Source organism: Heptranchias perlo, chromosome 19 (genome assembly GCF_035084215.1).
Source record: "Heptranchias perlo isolate sHepPer1 chromosome 19, sHepPer1.hap1, whole genome shotgun sequence".
Lineage (NCBI taxonomy): Eukaryota > Metazoa > Chordata > Chondrichthyes > Hexanchiformes > Hexanchidae > Heptranchias > Heptranchias perlo.
In genome coordinates this window covers 46,018,475-46,043,427 of record NC_090343.1, presented here as the reverse complement: position 1 = coordinate 46,043,427, position 24,953 = coordinate 46,018,475, and positions in this window count along the sequence as shown.

Sequence of the window (24,953 nt, the reverse complement as noted above, 5' to 3'; positions counted from 1 at the left end):
CCTTGAAGAGTATAGAGATTGCCGGAGTAGAGTTAAGAGAGAAATCAGGAGGGCAAAAAGGGGATATGAGATTGCTTTGGCAGATCAGGCAAAGGTGAATCCAAAGAGCTTCTACAAATACATAAAGGGCAAAAGGGTAACCAGGGAGAGAGTAGGGCCTCTTAAGGATCAACAAGGTCATCTAAGTGCGGAACCACAAGAGATGGGTGAGATCCTGAATGAATATTTCACATCGGTATTTACGGTTGAGAAAGGCATGGATGTTAGGGAACTTGGGGAAATAAATAGTGATGTCTTGAGGAGTGTACATATTACAGAGAGGGAGGTGCTGGAAGTCTTAACGCGCATCAAGGTAGATAAATCTCCGGGACCTGATGAAATGTATCCCAGGACGTTATGGGAGGTTAGGGAGGAAATTGCGGGTCCCCTAGCAGAGATATTTGAATCATCCACCGCTACAGGTGAGGTGCCTGAAGATTGGAGGGTAGCAAATGTTGTGCCTTTGTTTAAGAAGGGCGGCAGGGAAAAGCCTGGGAACTACAGACCAGTGAGCCTGACATCTGTAGTGGGTAAGTTGTTAGAGGGTATTCTGAGAGACAGGATCTACAGGCATTTGGAGAGGCAGGGACTAATTAGGAACAGTCAGCATGGTTTTGTGAGAGGAAAATCATGTCTCACGAATTTGATTGAGTTTTTTGAAGGGGTAACCAAGAAGATAGATGAGGGCTGTGCAGTAGACGTGGTCTACATGGACTTCAGCAAAGCATTTGTCAAGGTACCGCATGGTAGGTTGTTACATAAGGTTAAATCTCATGGGATCCAAGGTGAGGTAGCCAATTGGATACAAAATTGGCTTGACGACAGAAGACAGAGGGTGGTTGTCGAGGGTTGTTTTTCAAACTGGATGCCTGTGTCCAGCGGTGTGCCTCAGGGATCGGTGCTGGGTCCGCTGTTATTTGTTATTTATATTAATGATTTGGATGAGAATTTAGGAGGCATGGTTGGTAAGTTTGCAGATGACACCAAGATTGGTGGCATTGTGGACAGTGAAGAAGGTTATCTAGGATTGCAACGGGATCTTGATAAATTGGGCCAGTGGGCCGATGAATGGCAGATGGAGTTTAATTTAGATAAATGTGAGGTAATGCATTTTGGTAGATCGAATCGGGCCAGGACCTACTCCGTTAATGGTAGGGCGTTGGGGAGAGTTATAGAACAAAGAGATCTAGGAGTACAGATTCATAGCTCCTTGAAAGTGGAGTCACAGGTGGATAGGGTGGTGAAGAAGGCATTCAGCATGCTTGGTTTCATTGGTCAGAACATTGAATGCAGGAGTTGGGATGTCTTGTTGAAGTTGTACAGGGCATTGGTGAGGCCACACTTGGAGTACTGTGTACAGTTCTGGTCACCCTATTATAGAAAGGATATTATTAAACTAGAAAGAGTGCAGAAAAGATTTACTAGGATGCTACCGGGACTTGATGGTTTGACTTACAGGGAGAGGTTAGACAGACTGGGACTTTATTCCCTGGAGAGTAGGAGGTTAAGGGGTGATCTTATAGAAGTCTATAAAATAATGAGGGGCATAGATAAGGTCGATAGTCAAAATCTTTTCCCAAAGGTAGGGGAGTCTATAACGAGGGGGCACAGATTTAAGGTGAGAGGGGAGAGATACAAAAGGATCCAGAGGGGCAATTTTTTCACTCAAAGGGTGGTGAGTGTCTGGAACGAGCTGCCAGAGGCAGTAGTAGAGGCGGGTACAATTTTGTCTTTTAAAAAGCATTTGCACAGTTACATGGGGAAGATGGGTATCGAGGGATATGGGCCAAGTGCAGGCAATTGGGACTAGCTTAGTGGTATAAACTGGGCGACATGGACATGTTGGGCCGAAGGGCCTGTTTCCATGTTGTAACTTCTATGATTCTATGATTCTATGATTCTAACAGGCTAACAAGCCCCAGAAAAAAATCGGCAGTATGACCCAAAAGACCAGGAGACACCCACCAGCCCCAGGTCGGGATAGTATACCAGTGTACCAGCCAGAGGGTAAGCAAAGCAGCTGGCATGGCAGAACAGGAGCCTGGCCCCACACCTTCTCCAGGGCTTGCAGAGAGCCAGAGGACCCATCCCACCCCTCTCCTGGCACCTTAGCCAGCACTCAGTGGGAAATACCCATCGTCCAGAACCCACCCCCCACCCGCCCAGCCCACTCGGGCCATTACCGCGACGTTTGCTGAGAAATCAGGATTCACGGTGCCTATCGACAACAGCATCACCACCTCTCGTAAGGAACTGGCACATCTCCGACACAATCTGCAAACGGGGAATTGGCAGAGACACCAATCAGCACAATCGGAAACTCCCCCTCAGCACATGGAGTGCACATGCTGCAGCGAGATTATCACCTTGCATAAACTGGGTTACCTTGACAACGGGGCAAGAAGAAACACCATCAGAATCTTCTGTCAAGGAAACCATAGAAGGTCGAAACGCAGTCACCAGCACGTAAACAACCCCTGGGAGAGCGTCAGATCTTAACCCAGCAGAGCCACTCATCGAGCACATCCGTTCCCCTCCCCCACCCGCCCCACCGACCCAAACCAACCGCTGGCAATAATGACCAAATCCCTGATCTGTCAGGACAAAGGGCCAGTGCCAATAGCAAGCTTACCCAGCAGGATGTCATGTCTATATTCAGAGACCTAACCCACCCGAGCTCTTTGGAAAACAGGAACACAGCAGATATAAAAACAGAAAATGCTGGAAACACTCAGCACATCAGGCAGCATCTGTGAAGAGACGAAGGTAGGGTTAACATTGCAGGTCGATGACCTTTCATCAGAACTTCTGACAAAAGATCATCGATCCGAAACGTTAACCCTATCTTCCAGCATTTTCTGTCTTTAGTTCAGATTGCCAGCATCTGCAGTGTTTTGCTTTTTGTTTTATTGAGGAATTCAGTAAAGGCAAGCACTGTGTGGGAAATGGAGTCAGGTATTCCATGGAAAATCCAGCCCAGCTCCGCAGCCACTGGGAGCGGGAGACACACAGTCATTTGGAAGGGACAATGACCTCCCTCAAGTGTCAGCCATGGCTCAGTGGTACCACTCTCACTTCTGAGTCAGGCGATTGTGGGTTCAAGTCCCACTCTAGAGACCTGAGTTCATAATATAGGCTGACATCTCAGTGGAGTGCTATACTGTTGAAGGTGCCCTCTATTAGATGAGATATTAAACCGAGGCCACGTCTGCCCCCTCAGCTGGCCGTAAATGATCCCACGGCACTATTTGAAGAAGGACAGGGGAATTCTCCCCGGTGTCCTGAACCAATATTTGTCCCTCAACTGATGTCACTATTATCTGGTCATTTTTCTCATTGCTGTTTGTGGGACCTTGCTGTGCGCAAACTGGCTGCTGCGTTTCCTACATTACAGCAGTGACTACACTTCAAAAGAACTTCATTGGCTGTAAAGCGCTTTGGGACGTCGCGTGGCCATGAAAGGTGCTATATAAATGCAAGTCTTTCTTTCTCAGAAGACTGACCACTTTCAACATGTAGGTTAGGCCCATTGGCCAGCCAGGAGCAGACTGGCTGTCTGCTCACGGATAAAATCGAACATTTGATGTGCTTCTGGTCATGGGCATGATACTATGAGCAAGATGATGAGCAGAGCAAACTCTTAGCATGCGCTCCTGAGTCATCAACAAGTCATCACACCATAACCCCTCCACCAAGGGAAACTTGAAATCAGCAGAAACTGCAACGCCAAAATTCTGGACAAATCCCTAAACTCTATCACTCCAACCTGGTACACCCATTGAACCAAATTCGGTGCAATTCCTCCTGAGTCTCCCCATTGTGATCCCCTAAATCCTACCAACTGTTATGTCTAAATAAACACTCGACTGATGTGGTAATAACTAACTGCTTTTACTTCTGGACCCTTTGGAACATTCCGCCAAGGAATAACAAAGAAATACAAGAGAAATGCAATTGCTACACTGTGCTTCCTTCATCAGGGGGTCATCTAGTGTTCAGTTAACAATATGCAAGTACAACACATCTCCCCAACCTTAGGCCAATTCTTAACTTTTCTCCTCACCGCAGTCTATCAGTGAATCCCACTGGTTTGGCAGCAGATGTCCCCTCACCCAGTCATTGCAGACTGGAGTACTATTGAAGATAGCCCAGTCTGAGAAAACCATGTACTCCCTGAGGTTGAAACAGGAGAACTTCTTTGAAAGCTGGCCTACTGCCAATGTCTGGGATGCAGCAGCAGTTCCCATACAGGTCACTAGAGTGCAGGTCACCCCACCTGAGCTCAGTAACTGTTAAAGCACAACCAGGACCAACATGGCCCAGAACACTAACACACACTCACACCACTGCCACCAGCTGGAATCAGTCCCCTGGGTAGTCTTCAACCCCAGCCACTGGGCAAAGCTCACTCATTACCACAATGTAGCATGTATACTATACCATGTACACACCATACCATACCATGTACACACTATACCATACCATGTACACACTATACCATACCATGTACACACTATGATGTGGAGATGCTGGTGATGGACTGGGGTGGACAAATGTAAGGAATCTTACAACACCAGGTTATAGTCCAACAGTTTTATTTGAAAATCACAAGCTTTCGGAGCTCCGAAAGCTTGTGATTTTCAAATCAAACAGTTGGACTATAACCTGGTGTAAGATTCCTTACATATGTACACACTATATTATACCATCCACCTGGTATGGTATAGTGTGTACATGGTATAGTATCGTGTATATATAGTATGGTGCCGTGTGTGCCTGTGCCATACCATGCACACACTGTACTATACCATGTACATACTGTGCCATACCATTCACACATATACTATACCATGTACACACTATACTATAACATGTACATACTGTGCCATACCATGTACACATTTTACTATACCATGTATATACTATACCATGTACACACTATCCCCATACCATGTGCACACTATACTATACCATGTACACACTGTGCCATGATATGTACACACTATACTGTACCATGTACACACTATACCATTCCATGTACATACTATACCATTCCATGTACACACTATACCATACCAGATGCACATTATGCCATACCAGGTACATGCTGGACCATACCATCTACACACTATACTATACCATGTACACACTATACTATACCATATACACACTATACTATACCATGTACAATCTATACCATACCAGGTGCACATTATGCCATACCAGGTACATGCTATACCATACCATATACACACTATACCCATACCATGTACACACTATACTATACCATACCATATACACACTATAGAAGATTGGACGGAGATTGGGCAGAGCTAAGCGATTCCACAACCAATGGATCAGATCAAAGCTCTGCAGTCCTGCCACATCCAGTCGTGAATGGTGGTGGAAAATTAAACAACGAACGGTAGGAGGAGGCTCTGCAAACATTCCCATCCTCAATGATGGCGGAGTCCAGCATGTGAGTGCAAAAGACAAGGCTGAAGCATTTGCAAACATCTTCAGCCAGAAGTGCTGAGTGGATGATCCATCTCGGCCTACTCCCGATATCCCACCATCACAGAAGCCAGTCTTCAACCAATTCAATTCACTCCACGTGATATCAAGAAACGGCTGAGTGCACTGGATACAGCAAAGGCTATGGGCCCCGACAACATCCCGGCTGTAGTGCTGAAGGCTTGTGCTCCAGAACTAGCCACGTCTCTAGCCAAGCTGTTCCAGTACAGCTACAACACTGGCATTTACCCGACAATGTGGGAAATTGCCCAGGTATGTCCTGTCCACAAAAAGCAGGACAAATCCAATACGGCCAATTACCGCCCCCCTCATCAGTCTACTATCAATCATCAGCAAAGTGATGCAAGGTGTCGTCGACAGTGCTATCAAGCGACACTTACTCACCAATAACCTGCTCACCGATGCTCAGTTTGGGTTCCACCAGGTCCACTCGGCTCCAGACCTCATTACAGCCTTGGTCCAAACATGGACAAAAGTGCTGAATTCCAGAGGTGAGGTGAGAGTGACTGCCCTTGACATTAAGGCAGCATTTGACTGAGTGTGGCACCAAGGAGCCCTAGTAAAATTGAAGTCAATGGGAATCAGGGGGAAAACTCTCCAGTGGCTGAAGTCGTACCTAGCACAAAGGAAGATGGTAATGGTTGTTGGAGGCCAATCATCTCAGCCCCAGGACATTGCTGCAGGAGTTCCTCAGTGTCCTAGGCCCAACCATCTTCAGCTGCTTCATCGATGACCTTCCCTCCATATAAGGTTAGAAATGGGGATGTTCGCTGATGATTGCACAGTGTTCAGTTCCATTCACAACCCCTCAGATAATGAAGCAGTCTGTGTCCGCATGCAGCAAGACCTGGACAACATCCAGGCTTGGGCTGATAAGTGGCAAGTAACATTCACGCCAGACAAGTGCCAGGCAATGACCATCTCCAACAAGAGAGAGTCTAACCACCTCCCCTTAACATTCAACGGCATTACCATCGCCGAATTCCCCACCATCAACATCCTGGGGGTCACCATTGACCAGAAACTTAACTGGACCAGCCACATAAATACTGTGGCTACAAGAGCAGGTCAGAGGCTGGGTATTCTGCAGTGAGTGACTCACCTCCTGACTCCCCAAAGCCTTTCCACCATTTACAAGGCACAAGCCAGGAGTGTGATGGAATACTGTCCACTTGCCTGGATGAGTGCAGCTCCAACAACACTCAAGAAGTTCAACACCATCCAGGACAAAGCAGCCCGCTTGATTGGCACCCCATCCACCACCCTATACATTCACTCCCTTCACCACCGGCGCACTGTGGCTGCAGTGTGTACCATCCACAGGATGCACTGCAGCAACTCGCCAAGGCTTCTTCGACAGCACCTCCCAAACCCGCGACCTCTACCACCTAGAAGGACAAGGGCAGCAGGCACATGGGAACAACATCACCTGCACATTCCCCTCCAAGTCACACACCATCCCAACTTGGAAATATATCACCGTTCCTTCATCATCGCTGGGTCAAAATCCTGGAACTCCCTTCCTAACAGCATTGCGGGAGAACCTTCACCACACGGACTGCAGCGGTTCAAGAAGGCGGCTCACCACCACCTTCTCAAGGGCAATTAGGGATGGGCAATAAATGCTGGCCTCGCCAGTGACGCCCACATCCCATGAACGAATAAAAAAAAAAGTTGGACCCTGAACTCACCTGCCATTCACACACATGCACTCTTCAGAAGAGGTTACCAGACAGAAATCAGAGGCTGAACGCTGGTGAATGATTTCCCTTTCAATATCCCAGTGGGGAATACAGCCAATTGAAGAGTCCCAGCTCGCTCTCCCAAAGCTACCTCAGCACAAACCAGGGACCGACCCTAGGGCCTTCTGGTCTTTATGATTTAGTGGTGGATTTATCCACTGGACCATCTGGGGAGCTTTATTTCAACCCTCACCATCATTGTGCTAACAAGTCCTACAACCCTCCGAGATCTCTGCGCTTTTCCAATTCTGGCCTCTTACGCAGCTCTGATTTTAATCGCTCCACCAATGGCGGCCGTGCCTTTAGCTGCCTAGGCCCTAAGCTCTGGAATTCCCTCCCTAAGTCTCTCCGCCTCTCTACCTCTTTCTCCTCCTTTAAGATGCTCCTTAAAACCTATCCCTTTGGCCAAGCTTTTGGTCACCTGTCCTAATATCTCCCTATGTAGCTCAGTGCCTGATAATCGCCCCTGTGAAGCACCTTGGGAATTAACCTATGTTAAAGGCGCTATATAAATGCACACCGCCCACTGGAACTCAAGTATTCATCCAGCTCTTCCTCATTGTCCATTTCTGCCAAATACTAAACCTATGTTTAAAAGGAATCATTTATCTCCAGGAAGCTGTTTGTGCTTCTCACTTATGATCCTTTGTAATGCAATTCGATCTACATCGTAGATACATCCATTCCAATAGTTTTATTAAACTCCACTCCATCTTTTAGAGTAGACAAAGAGCTTTCGTTTACTCCATTCCATGTTTTTATGCCAGCCAGGTGATTCAGATAGGGAAGGGTAAACAGCATGTGTGAGTCAGGAACACATGGGTGAAACAGTTGGTGCACTGAGCATTACAAACAATATATTCTTTTGACAAATATAAGTCTGCTCTTTATTGACTTCAATGGTAACAATGATATCGACAGCATCGGTAAGAGTTTGAGAAACATTTTTTTTAAAGAACAAAACTACGCAACAGCATGTTGGTGGAGGTACTGTTCGACAAGACTGCATGTTAGAAAAACCGTCTGAGGCAGTGGAGGGGTCAGGAGGTGGTGAAGAGGTAGGGCTGGATGTCGTCAGTGGAAGCTGACCCCATGTCTGCAGATGATGTCGCCAAGCGGCAGCATGTAGATGAGAAAGGGGAGGGAGATCCTTGAGGGACTCCAGATGTGTGGGGGTGGGAGGAGAAGCCATTGCTGAAGATGGTCTGGCTATCGTCAGGTAGCAACGAATGGAACCAAACTAGGGCAGTCCCACCGAGCTGAACAATGAAGGAGGCATTGAAAATAATCGTGTGGTTGACCATGAGGATGAGGAGGGATAGTTTACCACGGTCACAGTCACAGAGGAGGTCTGTTATGACTTTGATAAGGGCCGTTTCAGTGCTGTGGCAGGGGCAGAAACTGATTGGAGGGATTCAAACATGGAGTTGTGAGAAAGATGGGCACGGATTTGAGAGGCAACAACACGTTCAAGGACTTTGGAGAGGAAAGGGAGGTTGGAGATGGGGTGGTAGTTTGCAAGGACAGAGGGGTCAAGGGTGGGTTTTTGAGGAGGGGGGGGTGATGACGGCAGATTTGAAGGGGAGGGGACAGGACCTGAGGAGAGGGAACCAACTTGCATAAGGGTCAGGAAGGGTTAGTTGAGTGGTTGGCACTTTAGTTGGAATGGTGTCAAGGGAGTAGGAAGTGGTCTCATGAACAAGATGAGCTCGGAGAGGGCATGAGGAGCGTCAGGAGAGAAACTAGAGAAAGTGGATGTTTTAGGGGAGGTTTGGCTCGGTGGGCTCTCCCAAATCAAGTTTCCACTTCTGACACAGCACCAAAATGACTCTAACCCAGGTCACAAATGACATCCTCTGTGACTGTGACTGTGCATCATCTCCCCTCGTTCTCCTTGACGTTTCTGCAACCCTCGACACGGTCGATCACACCATCCTCCTCCAACGTCACCCCTCCGCTATTCAGTTCATTGGGATAGCCCTCACTTGGGAGGGGGGAGGGGAAGCAGCAGAGGCCGTTGAACAGATGGGGCTCGATATTAGGAGGGCTGTGGGTTCGCGGTGGGGGGAGCGATTGGGCGCGTGGGTAACGCGCCCGGTGAAATCAGTCTGCCCCGCGCGCGATCGCAGCCTTATTGGATCCACTTACCTGGTCTTCCGGGTTCCCCACTGCTGAGCTGCGCGTCAGGCGGGCTGCGCATGCAGGGGGAAGGCTGCTCCCAGGTTAATGATGCCTCACTCCAGGTATCATTGGATGGGGTGAGGAGGAGGGGGAGGACAGAGATCTTCCCCCCGGCGGGCGGGAGGAAGCGGCCTGCCTCTGCCACCAAGAAGGCCTGGCTCGAGGTGGCAGAGGAGGTCACCAGCACCACCAACATATCGCCCACCTGCATACAGTGCAGGAGGCGCTGCAATGACCTCAGTGGGTCAGCCAAAGTGAGTACACTTACTCATTCCCCTACACTCCATCTGCCACATCACCATCCCCACCCCACATCTCCTTCTGCACTGCCAACACTACTCTATCACATCACTCCTCACACCCACTCAAAGCTCATCCTCATCTTACCTGCACTTACTCACCTCGCCAGTACTCATCCCGCCACTACCACTCAACCCAATCCTCATACAATCTCATGGCTCTCTCTCACACTCACCCTCTCGTGCATCTCTTTCACGGTCAGCCTCACTCAACCTGCCACTACCTGTGCTGCAGCCACAGGGCATGCATCACATATGTGCAGTAGGCAGCGTAAGGCAAACGTGTCGTGAGCATGAAGGGGATGCACAAGGGTGTTTGAGGGTTTGTCATGGTTTTTACTTCTATTGATTTCTGACCAACTCACATTACATATTATATTGGCACCACTACTGCCAGGTCTTTGCGAATCTTGTCTGGTTTGTGCAATAATGCCCTTTCCTGAGGATCACAATGAAGACCCACACCTGATGCCACCCACTGTGTCACTGCAGAGTGGGTGTAGGTGTATTTGCAGGGCTCTTTTGTGCAGACGACTGAGAGACGTCGGCGATGTCCCTGGTTGCACCCTGGAAGGATGCGGAGGAGAAGTTGTTGAGGGCAGTGGTGACTTTGACAGCGACAGGTAAGGAGATGGTGCTCGGGCCAGCCGGGAGCAGCTCGGCATGAAGGAGGCTGCAGATGTCCACGACTACATGTCGAGTGACTCTGAGCCTCCGTGTGCACTGCTGTTCAGAGAGGTCCAGGAAGCTGAGCCTCGGTCTGTGGACCCTGTGGCGAGGGTAGTGCCCTCTGCGACGCATCTCTCTCTGCCTTTGCCCTCCCTCCTGCTGTGCAGGTGGATGTGTCGCAGCACTGTGTTGTGGAGCTCCACGTGTCAGAGGTGGATGGCGTGGCCGGCGAGGCTGGTGATGCTGTTCGTCCTCCAAGGGGGTCATGACTGCAGCTACGGCGGCCCCCATCCGGAAGATGTACATCTGAGGGGGTCCGCAAGGTAGGTACATGTCTCTGGACCCCGGGGTAAGTGTGCAAGTTTGTGAATTTTATTGTCAGGAGGAGGGTGGTGGAGGCCAAACTTTGTCCCAAGTGACAGAGTGGCCTCCTGCAATGAGTGAGGGTCTCCCCCCCCACAACCTGTCAAATGGACCTTTGCAGCTGCCACAGGCTGATAGCTGCAACACGTCCATTTCAACTGGGAGTGTTTCCCCCAGTATGGGAAACAGTCCCAGTTGTCTCTAAAATCCCACCCCTCCTCACATATTCCCTTAATCAGGTCTGTTAATGACCTGAAATACCTGAATAAATATTGTTAAGTGACACCCCGCTGGCTTTAATTGCCTGCGGGAGACCCACATGCGGGGGCTGCGCGCGCACGTCGGCGCGTCACTGGGGAACCCGGAAGTGGGCGGGTTGGAGCCGGGCTCCCGACCCGCTCCGGGATTCCCCAATCTTTGAAGCCCCCCCTCCCGGAACGCACCCGATAGCGGGTGCTAATATCGGGCCCATGGTCTCAATCTTAGTGACAAAGAAAGTAAGAAAGACTTGGATTTATATAGGGCCTTGTGGGAAAATGAGGGGTACTGGGAGGGGAGGGCATCACTCAAATTACTGCCGGTATTCCTGGGATCCCACCTAACTGGCAGCCAGTCCGTGCTCCACTAAACTAATGGATAAAGAAAGAAAGACTTGCATTTATATAGGGCTTCAGGAGGTCCCAACGTGCTTCACAGCCAATGAAGTACTTTTGAAGTGTAGTCACTGTTGTAATGTAGGCAATGCAGCAGCCAATTTGCACACAGCAAGATCCCACAAACGGCAGATAATCTGTTTTAGTGATGTTGGTTGAGGCCAGGACACCAGGAAGAACTCCCCTGCTCTTCTTCCAATAGTGCCTTGGAATTTTTTATATCCACCTGAGAGGGCAGATGGGGCCTCAGTTTAATGTCTCATCCGAAAAACGGCACCTCCGACATTGCAGCATTCCCTCAGTACTGCACATTGAGTGTCAGCCTGGGTATCGTGCTCAAATCTCTGGAGTGGGACTTGAACCCACAACTTTCTGACTCAGATGCAAGAGCCAAGGTCTGACAAAGAAGTCCATGAGCTCCTTGCACCTGTTGTTGGAGGTGAGGGTGGAATGGGCCGGGGAGAGGGTTTAAGGAGATGGGTGGTAGCGGAGAAAAGAAGCTGGGATTTATCTTTGCCCTCCAGGATGATCGTGGGGTAGTGAGCAGCCTTGGCAGAGGCGAGTGAGGCCTGAGAGTGCTTGAGGTGGTCCTGCCAGATCTGGCCATGGATGGTTAAACAAGTTATGCGCCAGATACTCTCAAGTCTGTGCCCCTTAGACTTGAGGGGGTGCAAATGGGGCCCGTAGCAAGGGGGAGAAACAGGGCGGGAGGGACTAACGGTTTTGCTGGGGATGAAGGCATCAAAGATGAAGGTGAGGGAATGATTGAGCAGATCGACAGCTGCAGAAGTATTTTGGTGAATGGAGGGCCATAGGCTAGGCAGTTGGGAGTTTGAAAATGCAGTTGTAAGTGACTTGGGGGAGAGTTTTTTTTCAGGGGCCGATGCAGAAGGTAGTGGGGTTCAAAGGGGGATGTGGGTTGTGAGGGATATAAGGAAGTTGTCCATGATTGGTAATGGCAGTGGGGAGTGAGATGGAAAGGTCGAGGGAGCGGCCGTGAATATGGGTAGGAGAGTTTATATCGAGGGGGAAGTTAAGGTGGGATGAGACAGGAGAGCAGTGAATTTAGAGGAAAGAGGGAAAGGGGAGCTGAGATGGAGATTGAAATCACCGATGGTGTAGAGTCACTCAGTGCAGAGGCTGAGGGAGGAAAGCAGTGAGGATGTCTCAGTGAGAAACTTGGCGTGGGGTTTGGGTGGCCGGTAGAGAATCAGGATTTTAAAGGAGAGGCGAGGAGGGGTGGAAAGAGATGAGGTGCTTGGAAGACAGACAGATCAATCGACAGGAATCAATCGATGGACTGATTGGTACTCAGATAGGTGTACTGAGCTGATTTGAATTGGTTTACATTGCACGTTGGCCCAGACCCCCAAGTGGTCTGGAGCAGTTTAAACATTTGCAGTGAAGCCACTTTAACGTCCGTGACTGATAAATGAGCTGGCACACTGATCGTTGTCAGAAGTCATTATCGCTGTCTTCCTCCCTCAGAAAGTCAAAAATATGAGCTATCTATAATGATCGTCCAACCCCCTCCCCCGCCCCCCCCACCCAGAAAGACGCCCGTCTGAGGAGAGTAGGGTTACTATATGAATCCATTTCATCTGTGTACTCATTCCGTGGCCTGTGTTACATTACTGCCAGGATTGACTACAAAAGCTGTTTGGAGTGTGTGTCTGGGTGGAATTTCAAACAGTGGATTTGATGTAAAATTGATCCAGTCAAGACGACACAGAGATTTTAAATTCGCTGAGTTACTCGCAGAGCCTTTCAATTTCCATTACCATCGCTGCACTGTCGAGGGTGGTGAATTTAAAGGTGAACACTGCCCCAGTTTAGAGAATAAATGTGTCCGTCCTGATCAGTTGTTCTTTTTCTCTTTCTGCTCCCCTCAGCTCGCTCTGAGGAAATTCGGTTGGGTTTTTACCACAATCTGCCAGCTTCATGCTCACTTTTACTGACACCAGCTTTTTAGTTCAAGATTTTTAAAAACTGAAATCAAATTCTCAAACTGCCATGGTGGGATTTAAACTCACATTCTCTGAATTACTAGTACCATAACCACTACACTACCGTGCCCAAGCGATTAGGTGTGATGGGTGGGTGATGCTGTGCACTATTTTGTTCCATACTTTAATTGTAGAGGAACCACAGCAACTGGCTTATTTTCTTCATATTTCAGAATATAGATTTGAATAGCCCACATAAACATATCAATGTTTCTCAGTGTATCTACAGAATTTACAGCACAGAAACAGGCCATTCGGCCCAACCGCTCTATGCCGGTGTTTATGCTCCACACGAGCCTCTTCATCTCATCTTTATCAACATATCCTTCTATTTCTTTCTCCCTCATGTACTTATGTAGTTTCCCTTTAAATGCAATTATGCTATTCGTCTCAGCTACTCCTTGTGGTAGCGAGTTCCACATTCTAACCACTCTCTGAGTAAAGAAGTTTCTCCTGAATTCTTTATTGGATTTATTGGTGACTATCTTATATTTATGGCCCCTAGATTTGGACACCCCCACAAGTGGAAACATTTTCTCTATGTCAAGCCTATCAAACCCTTTCATACTTTTAAAGACCTCTATCAGGTCACCTCTCTTTTCTAGAGAAACGAACCCCAGCCCTGTTCAGACTTTCCTAATAGTTGTACCCTCTCGGTTCTGATATTATCCCTGATATCTGTACTGCTAAATAATATGCTTTCATTTTAGTGCTGATTTTCATGCTCATCGAAGTGAGGAGTCCACACACAGTGGGATGGCATAATTTCCCACTTTGGGAACCGAGTCACATACACCATGGGCCAGATACTGAGTAAAACTCTCCATTCTCTGGTTTAATCACCCCGTGCTGTGATATTTCTGCTTCCTCCACCAGCCATCCTCATGGCCATTTTTTTTAATTCATTCATGGGATGTGGGCGTCGCTGGCAAGGCCCATCCCTAATTGCCCTTGAGATTGCCTCTGTGAGTGAGATTGCCAATTAGAGCTGAATTATCAACAGATTTGTGCTATGGACCCATCCCTACTGGGCATGAGTTGACTTAAAACTGGACAAACTCCTCTCATGTAGGGCCCTTAAAGTTGGCAGAGGGAGGACATATTGTCCTATATATCTGGGAGGGAATTGAATCCAAAGCCCGATTTTAACTCGGGGTGTGTTTGAGGTGGGCGGGAAACCCACACTCACTCCTCAGTGCGAGGCCCGGCCATTTTAACTCCTGGGCCTCATTGGAATAGTTCAGGTCTGTGTCCCGCACGAAACCTGGTCAGCGGGAATCACGCCGGGAGCCAGACGCTATCAGGGACAGAAGGAAGCGTTTCCCAGCAAGGTAGTTCATGCAGGAGTGAGGGTCCAGGCCGATCGCAACTGTAGGAGGTTAGGGGGAAGCCCGGGCAGAAGAGGCCCAAAGTTTCCTTGATGGGCCAGGAGGAGAACTCCTGCATCTCCTGAGCCATGTGGAATCTTTCAAAAATTCAAAAAGAATACTTACCCGGGCTTCATCTAGCCAGATGCTGCTTGCTGCCAGCCTCTGCTTGGAAACTCCATGTGATTCACACATCCCAAGGTTGGCATCAGGGTCTGAATGACATCGTCGTACCCTGACATTTCGATATTTACAAAGTGGCGGCCTCCAGGCTTCCAAAAACCCAGGAGGTCAAATGGAGTGGAGTGGGAACGCTGCTGTAATGCAGCGGTTTCTGTCCAGCTGCCATTTTAACCCCCTGCACCGTTCCCATCGGGTTAAAATCAGGGTTCAAGTCTCAGAAGTGGAACAACGGTGTCTAACCCACCCAATCCCACATTTCCCATCATACCAAATTAATTTGCTTATGGTCTCAACAGAGGATTCTTAAATGTGATGCCTTAAAAGGGAGAAACCCAAGAGAACAGATGACTACAGCCCAATTTGTCTGCCATATTGTTCCATTTATCTGCCGTCTAAGACCGTTTGTGCCCAACTAATTGCATAACTTTATCCAGTCCTGACCGCAATGCAGTTACGTGTAATCCGTAGCAGTGTAAGAAGGCGTGTTAGATGGTTTGAGAGAATGGTGCAGCAAATGAATGGATTTTAGTTGATGGAGGAGGGTCCTGCTCCTCACTGGAAGAAACACAACTTCTCCATCCCTCATCCTGGGATCGTCCTAGTATTTGCCATATATCTGCCAACAGCCAGCCTTTGGCAAAAATATTGGGGTGACTTTCGTTGTATGGGCTGGCAGTGGGGAACCTTGGCCACTAGCGACTCCGACTGGAAAATCGGAGGGGCAGTGCCAGTGGGCGAGGCACACCGCTGCCCAACCACACTCTGTAAATTGGCCTCAGGTATCTGTTAATTTGGGCACTTAAATAAACTGTTATGTCATCAAAAAACCTCTTCTTTATGCAAAGTTAGCTTTATATTTTTCAGGTCCCCCTGTAGGCCTTAGGAAACCTGCCCCTGGAGATCTGCCCATAATGCCGCCTGCATCTGATGGCATGAGAGAGTGGCACAAGCTGATTTGTGTTCCCTCCCTGCGTGGGGAGCCTTCTCTCGCTATCCCCTTCCCCACCACCCACCCAACACCCGTCGCAGGGTAGAGATTGTGCCAAGCGAGCAGACCATACCCTGCCATTCCGGGGTGCTGTACTGGCAGGAATGATCGAGCACTTTGTACAATAACCAGTCCTATTAGACAGTAGTTAGTGCAGCCTTAACTTCATTTTACATCACAGGGTTTAGGTCCCTGAATCAGCAAAGTAACAGCAACTCTGCATGACCTTCATGATTTTCTGCTAAAGTAACCACTTTTCCATGTCTCTGAAAGCGGGGGAGGGGATTTATATGATTGCAGTGTAGGCTAAGTCGCCTACAGGGTAATGATTGGCAAGGCGCACTCAACTGCATCGGCTTACGCATTACTAGTGGGTGTATTACAGGCAGTGTTAACTCATTCACTCATTACTGCCATTGTCACATCAGTCAGTGAGTCTCAAATCCACTCTGCAAACACACACACTCTACTCAAAGAGATTCAAGTGGCTTTTAGAGAGCACAAAAGTCAGTCACCAGGGATTAGACACTTCTCTCTAAATCACCAGGGGTCAGACACTTCTCACTAAATCACCAGGGGTCAGACACTTCTCTCCAAATCACCAGGGGTCAGACACTTCTCATTAAATTACCAGGGGTCAGACACTTATCTCTAAATCACCAGGGGTCAGACACTTCTCACTAAATTACCAGGGGTCAGACACTTCTCACTAAATTACCAGGGGTCAGACACTTCTCTCTAAATCACCAGGGGTCAGACACTTCTCATTAAATTACCAGGGGTCAGACACTTCTCACTAAATCACCAGGGGTCAGACACTTCTCACTAAATCACCAGGGGTCAGACACTTCTCACTAAATTACCAGGGGTCAGACACTTCTCATTAAATTACCAGGGGTCAGACACTTCTCACTAAATCACCAGGGGTCAGACACTTCTCATTAAATCACCAGGGGTCAGACACTTCTCTCTAAATCACCAGGGGTCAGACACTTCTCATTAAATCACCAGGGGTCAGACACTTCTCTCTAAATCACCAGGGGTCAGACACTTCTCATTAAATCACCAGGGGTCAGACACTTCTCACTAAATTACCAGGGGTCAGACACTTCTCACTAAATCACCAGGGGTCAGACACTTCTCTCTAAATCACCAGGGGTCAGACACTTCTCACTAAATTACCAGGGGTCAGACACATCTCACTAAATTACCAGGGGTCAGACACTTCTCACTAAATCACCAGGGGTCAGACACTTCTCTCTAAATCACCAGGGGTCAGACACTTCTCACTAAATTACCAGGGGTCAGACACTTCTCACTAAATCACCAGGGGTCAGACACTTCTCTCTAAATCACCAGGGGTCAGACACTTCTCACTAAATTACCAGGGGTCAGACACTTCTCTCTAAATCACCAGGGGTCAGACACTTCTCTCTAAATCACCAGGGGTCAGACACTTCTCACTAAATTACCAGGGGTCAGACACTTCTCACTAAATCACCAGGGGTCAGAGACTTCTCACTAAATTACCAGGGGTCAGACACTTCTCTCTAAATCACCAGGGGTCAGACACTTCTCTCTAAATCACCAGGGGTCAGACACTTCTCACTAAATCACCAGGGGTCAGACACTTCTCACTAAATCACCAGGGGTCAGAGACTTCTCACTAAATTACCAGGGGTCAGACACTTCTCACTAAATCACCAGTGGTCAGACACTTCTCTCTAAATCACCAGGGGTCAGACACTTCTCACTAAATTACCAGGGGTCAGACACATCTCACTAAATTACCAGGGGTCAGACACTTCTCACTAAATCACCAGGGGTCAGACACTTCTCTCTAAATCACCAGGGGTCAGACACTTCTCACTAAATTACCAGGGGTCAGACACATCTCACTAAATTACCAGGGGTCAGACACTTCTCACTAAATTACCAGGGGTCAGACACTTCTCACTAAATTACCAGGGGTCAGACACTTCTCTCTAAATCACCAGGGGTCAGACACTTCTCACTAAATTACCAGGGGTCAGACACTTCTCACTAAATTACCAGGGGTCAGACACTTCTCTCTAAATCACCAGGGGTCAGACACTTCTCACTAAATTACCAGGGGTCAGACACATCTCACTAAATTACCAGGGGTCCGACACTTCTCACTAAATTACCAGGGGTCAGACACTTCTCTCTAAATCACCAGGGGTCAGACACTTCTCACTAAATTACCAGGGGTCAGACACATCTCACTAAATTACCAGGGGTCCGACACTTCTCTCTAAATTACCAGGGGTCAGACACTTCTCACTAAATTACCAGGGGTCAGACACTTCTCTCTAAATTACCAGGGGTCAGACACTTCTCACTAAATTACCAGGGGTCAGACACTTCTCACTAAATTACCAGGGGTCAGACACTTCTCTCTAAATTACCAGGGGTCAGACACTTCTCACTAAATTACCAGGGGTCAGACACATCTCACTAAATTACCAGGGGTCAGACACTTCTCACTAAATTACCAGGGGTCAGACACTTCTCACTAAATTACCAGGGGTCAGACACTTCTCTCTAAATTACCAGGGGTCAGACACTTCTCTCTAAATTACCAGGGGTCAGACACTTCTCACTAAATCACCAGGGGTCAGACACATCTCACTAAATTACCAGGGGTCAGACACTTCTCACTAAATCACCAGGGATTAGACACTTCTCACTAAATTACCAGGGGTCAGACACTTCTCACTAAATCACCAGGGGTCAGACACTTCTCTCTAAATCACCAGGGGTCAGACACTTCTCACTAAATTACCAGGGGTCAGACACTTCTCACTAAATCACCAGGGGTCAGACACTTCTCTCTAAATTACCAGGGGTCAGACACTTCTCACTAAATTACCAGGGGTCAGACACTTCTCTCTAAATCACCAGGGGTCAGACACTTCTCACTAAATCACCAGGGGTCAGACACTTCTCACTAAATCACCAGGGGTCAGACACTTCTCACTAAATTACCAGGGGTCAGAGACTTCTCACTAAATTACCAGGGGTCAGACACTTCTCACTAAATCACCAGGGGTCAGACACTTCTCTCTAAATCACCAGGGGTCAGACACTTCTCACTAAATTACCAGGGGTCAGACACATCTCACTAAATTACCAGGGGTCAGACACTTCTCACTAAATCACCAGGGGTCAGACACTTCTCTCTAAATCACCAGGGGTCAGACACTTCTCACTAAATTACCAGGGGTCAGACACTTCTCACTAAATCACCAGGGGTCAGACACTTCTCTCTAAATCACCAGGGGTCAGACACTTCTCACTAAATTACCAGGGGTCAGACACTTCTCTCTAAATCACCAGGGGTCAGACACTTCTCTCTAAATCACCAGGGGTCAGACACTTCTCACTAAATTACCAGGGGTCAGACACTTCTCACTAAATCACCAGGGGTCAGAGACTTCTCACTAAATTACCAGGGGTCAGACACTTCTCTCTAAATCACCAGGGGTCAGACACTTCTCTCTAAATCACCAGGGGTCAGACACTTCTCACTAAATCACCAGGGGTCAGACACTTCTCACTAAATCACCAGGGGTCAGAGACTTCTCACTAAATTACCAGGGGTCAGACACTTCTCACTAAATCACCAGTGGTCAGACACTTCTCTCTAAATCACCAGGGGTCAGACACTTCTCACTAAATTACCAGGGGTCAGACACATCTCACTAAATTACCAGGGGTCAGACACTTCTCACTAAATCACCAGGGGTCAGACACTTCTCTCTAAATCACCAGGGGTCAGACACTTCTCACTAAATTACCAGGGGTCAGACACATCTCACTAAATTACCAGGGGTCAGACACTTCTCACTAAATTACCAGGGGTCAGACACTTCTCACTAAATTACCAGGGGTCAGACACTTCTCTCTAAATCACCAGGGGTCAGACACTTCTCACTAAATTACCAGGGGTCAGACACATCTCACTAAATTACCAGGGGTCAGACACTTCTCTCTAAATTACCAGGGGTCAGACACTTCTCACTAAATTACCAGGGGTCAGACACTTCTCTCTAAATTACCAGGGGTCAGACACTTCTCACTAAATTACCAGGGGTCAGACACTTCTCACTAAATTACCAGGGGTCAGACACTTCTCTCTAAATTACCAGGGGTCAGACACTTCTCACTAAATTACCAGGGGTCAGACACATCTCACTAAATTACCAGGGGTCAGACACTTCTCACTAAATTACCAGGGGTCAGACACTTCTCACTAAATTACCAGGGGTCAGACACTTCTCTCTAAATTACCAGGGGTCAGACACTTCTCTCTAAATTACCAGGGGTCAGACACTTCTCACTAAATCACCAGGGGTCAGACACATCTCACTAAATTACCAGGGGTCAGACACTTCTCACTAAATCACCAGGGATCAGACACTTCTCACTAAATTACCAGGGGTCAGACACTTCTCACTAAATCACCAGGGGTCAGACACTTCTCTCTAAATCACCAGGGGTCAGACACTTCTCACTAAATTACCAGGGGTCAGACACTTCTCACTAAATCACCAGGGGTCAGACACTTCTCTCTAAATTACCAGGGGTCAGACACTTCTCACTAAATTACCAGGGGTCAGACACTTCTCACTAAATCACCAGGGGTCAGACACTTCTCACTAAATCACCAGGGGTCAGACACTTCTCACTAAATCACCAGGGGTCAGACACTTCTCTCTAAATCACCAGGGGTCAGACACTTCTCACTAAATTACCAGGGGTCAGACACATCTCACTAAATTACCAGGGGTCAGACACTTCTCACTAAATTACCAGGGGTCAGACACTTCTCACTAAATTACCAGGGGTCAGACACTTCTCTCTAAATCACCAGGGGTCAGACACTTCTCACTAAATTACCAGGGGTCAGACACATCTCACTAAATTACCAGGGGTCAGACACTTCTCACTAAATCACCAGGGGTCAGACACTTCTCTCTAAATTACCAGGGGTCAGACACTTCTCACTAAATTACCAGGGGTCAGACACTTCTCACTAAATCACCAGGGGTCAGACACTTCTCACTAAATCACCAGGGGTCAGACACTTCTCACTAAATCACCAGGGGTCAGACACTTCTCTCTAAATCACCAGGGGTCAGACACTTCTCACTAAATTACCAGGGGTCAGACACATCTCACTAAATTACCAGGGGTCAGACACTTCTCACTAAATTACCAGGGGTCAGACACTTCTCACTAAATTACCAGGGGTCAGACACTTCTCACTAAATTACCAGGGGTCAGACACTTCTCACTAAATTACCAGGGGTCAGACACTTCTCACTAAATTACCAGGGGTCAGACACTTCTCACTAAATTACCAGGGGTCAGACACTTCTCTCTAAATTACCAGGGGTCAGACACTTCTCACTAAATTACCAGGGGTCAGACACTTCTCACTAAATTACCAGGGGTCAGACACATCTCACTAAATTACCAGGGGTCAGACACTTCTCACTAAATTACCAGGGGTCAGACACTTCTCACTAAATTACCAGAGGTCAGACACTTCTCACTAAATCACCAGGGGTCAGACACTTCTCACTAAATCACCAGGGGTCAGACACTTCTCACTAAATTACCAGGGGTCAGACACTTCTCACTAAATTACCAGGGGTCAGACACATCTCACTAAATTACCAGGGGTCAGCCACTTCTCTCTAAATTACCAGGGGTCAGACACATCTCACTAAATTACCAGGGGTCAGACACTTCTCACTAAATTACCAGGGGTCAGACACTTCTCACTAAATTACCAGGGGTCAGACACTTCTCACTAAATTACCAGGGGTCAGACACTTCTCACTAAATTACCAGGGGTCAGACACTTCTCACTAAATCACCAGGGGTCAGACACTTCTCACTAAATTACCAGGGGTCAGACACATCTCACTAAATTACCAGGGGTCAGACACTTCTCACTAAATTACCAGGGGTCAGACACTTCTCACTAAATTACCAGAGGTCAGACACTTCTCACTAAATCACCAGGGGTCAGACACTTCTCACTAAATCACCAGGGGTCAGACACTTCTCACTAAATCACCAGGGGTCAGACACTTCTCACTAAATTACCAGGGGTCAGACACTTCTCACTAAATTACCAGGGGTCAGAGACTTCTCACTAAATCACCAGGGGTCAGACACTTCTCACTAAATTGCTTGGGGCTCAATTTTAATAAGGGTGGCGGGATGGCAGCAGTGGCGGGGGGGGGGGGGGGGGGTCAAAGGGCGCACGACAAACCCAAATAATAAAAACTTACCGTTTCCCTCGCGATCGTGACTTAATTGGTGGCCATTAATTTTGTTTCCGGGTTTGCCGTCCGAAAGCTGTGCAGTGGGCGGACTGCGCACCCGCGTGACAGGCTGTCAGCTGGAGCGTCTGGATTTGAAGGGCCATTACTCCAGTGGATTTTGCTGGAGCAAAGAGCCAGAAGACCCAATGGAACAGCACAGGGGTTCAAGCGATGCCTCACTTCAGCTGCTACTGGTCGGGGTGAGGAGGAAGAGGGGACTATTTTACCGGACTGGCAGGAGGAAGTGCCCTGCCTCTGCCATCAAGAAGGCCTGGCTCGAGGTGGCAGAGGAGGTCACCAGCAGCAGTAACATCTCCTGTACCTGGATCCAGTGCAGGAAGTGCTTCAATGACCTAACTAGGTCAGCAAAAGTGAGTACACTGACTCATTCTCCTACACTCCGTCTTCCACATCACCGCCCCCACCCCCCAACACATTCTGCACTGCCAACACTACCCTATCACATCACTCCTCACACCCACTCAAAGCTCATCCTCAACTTACCTGCACTTCCTCACCTCCCCATTTGTGACCCCACCACTACCACTCATCCCAATCCTGATCCAATGTGATGTCTCTGTCTCATACTCACCCTCTGATGCACTTCTTTCACGGTCAGCCTCACCCAAAATCAATGCATTCATTGGCTGACCACTTCACCATCACTCACTCACATCTGTACTTTCTCCCCTTCTAGAAGAGAGCGCAAAATGCACGCGAGAGGGTGAGGACTGGAGGGGGGCCTCCACAAATAGTGGTCCTGATAGACGCGGAGGAGAAGGCCCTGGAGATGAGCTGCACCTCGAGTGCCTGTCCGTCGGGGACACCGAGACTGACACCCCACAAACGTCTGGTGACACAACTTTAACATTCACCACACACAACATGAATTGATGTTAACAGTGCTTGCCTTGTTCAACTCCTCAATATGCTCATCGCAACATGACACATCTGTAATAATGTTTAATATGGCCTTCTGTTCTCTTACAGGCCATTGAATGACCGCAGTGACGTCAGAGGGCGATTTCTCAGAGGACCTGCTCAGCTGGACACAGATACTGAACCCGGGGGGCCATCCTTTAAAAGGAGAATGATCGAGGGACAGCAGCACAGTTGCGAGGTACTGGAACAGGTGCCAAGCGCACTCTCCACAGTCGCGCAGAGGATGGAGGAGTCCAACTCCTGCATTAGTGCAATGGTGGCACAGGTACGGGAGGTAATCTCTGAGATAGTGTCACAGGGATGTGAGCAACTGTCTGAGATAGTGTCACGGGTAACGGCGGAAATGTCTGAGATAGTGTCGCAGGTGAGTGCGGGAATGTCTGCGATGGAGAGAAGGCTAACCTCCATTGAGCTTCAAGCACGGCTCACAAATGAGTTCATTCAGGCCCTGACAACGGCCATTCAGACTCAGGGTGAACAACATTCTGCCGCTTTGAACAGGCTGACAGATATTTTAGAAGAAGCCTTCCAAGGTATCACATGTGTCCTCCAAATTGTTCTTCAGCAGGGTGGTAGGAGTGATGTGGACCTGGCCCAGGAGAGGGATGATGGCGAAAGGGGACATGGAAGTGGAGATACCACTCAAAGCACTCCTGCGTCTCACCCGTTGCCCCCCTCTCAACCAGTACCCGCAATCCTGCCCCTCTCCAGGTGGTCAAGTCTGCCCCTGCACAGGTGCAGGTGGAGCAGTCTTTGGAGGGGCCCTCACGCGCTCCAAAACCCAGAGGGCATAGGCCCAAAGCATCTAATTGGTCAGGGCATGAAAATGAGCAACCTACCACTACCTCTGCTGCAGCCACAGGGGATGCACCACGTAGGAGTAGTCGGAAGAGAAAGGCTAAGGTTTTGTGAGCACGAAGGGTATGCACATGGGTGTCTGACAGGTGGTCATGTTTTTCATTTATATTTGGTTTTTATTAAACTCACATTAAATGTTATCATTCTCACCACTACTGCCACGTCTTGCCCATTCGTGACTGGGTTTTGTGATCGGGCCCGTTCATGAGTTTCACCATGAACGGTGACACTTGATGTCACCCAGTGGGTCACTCTATAGTGGGTGTATGTGTAGTTGCAGGACTGTTTTGTGCAGGAGTGGGGGGAGGGAGCTGGTGTGGGCACTGCTCTTTCCAGGTGGTGTGAGAACTGGTCTCTTCTCGCTTTCTGATCTTATGAGAACCGTTCACACATGAGTGACTCCCTGGCCTCACGAGCAGCCAGGAGAGCCGCTGCTCTGCCCATGGGTTCGTAATCATCCTCCTCCTCCTCTTCCTCCTGCTCCTCGTCAGTGTGGATGGCAGATGTGGATGGTGGATGAGGGCATGGGGCCTCCTCAACCGGTACCCTTCTCTGTTGTGCCATATTGTGCAGGGCACAACACACTACTGTAATGCGACCCACTCTGTCAGGTGCGTATTGAAGCGCTCCCCCAGAATGGTCAAGGTACCTGAAATCGCATCTTCAGCAGCCCTATCACATGTTCAGTTATAGACCTGGTGGCGATGTGGCTGTCATTGTATCGACGCTGTTGCCCGCTGATGGGGTTCCTCAGAGGTGTCATCAG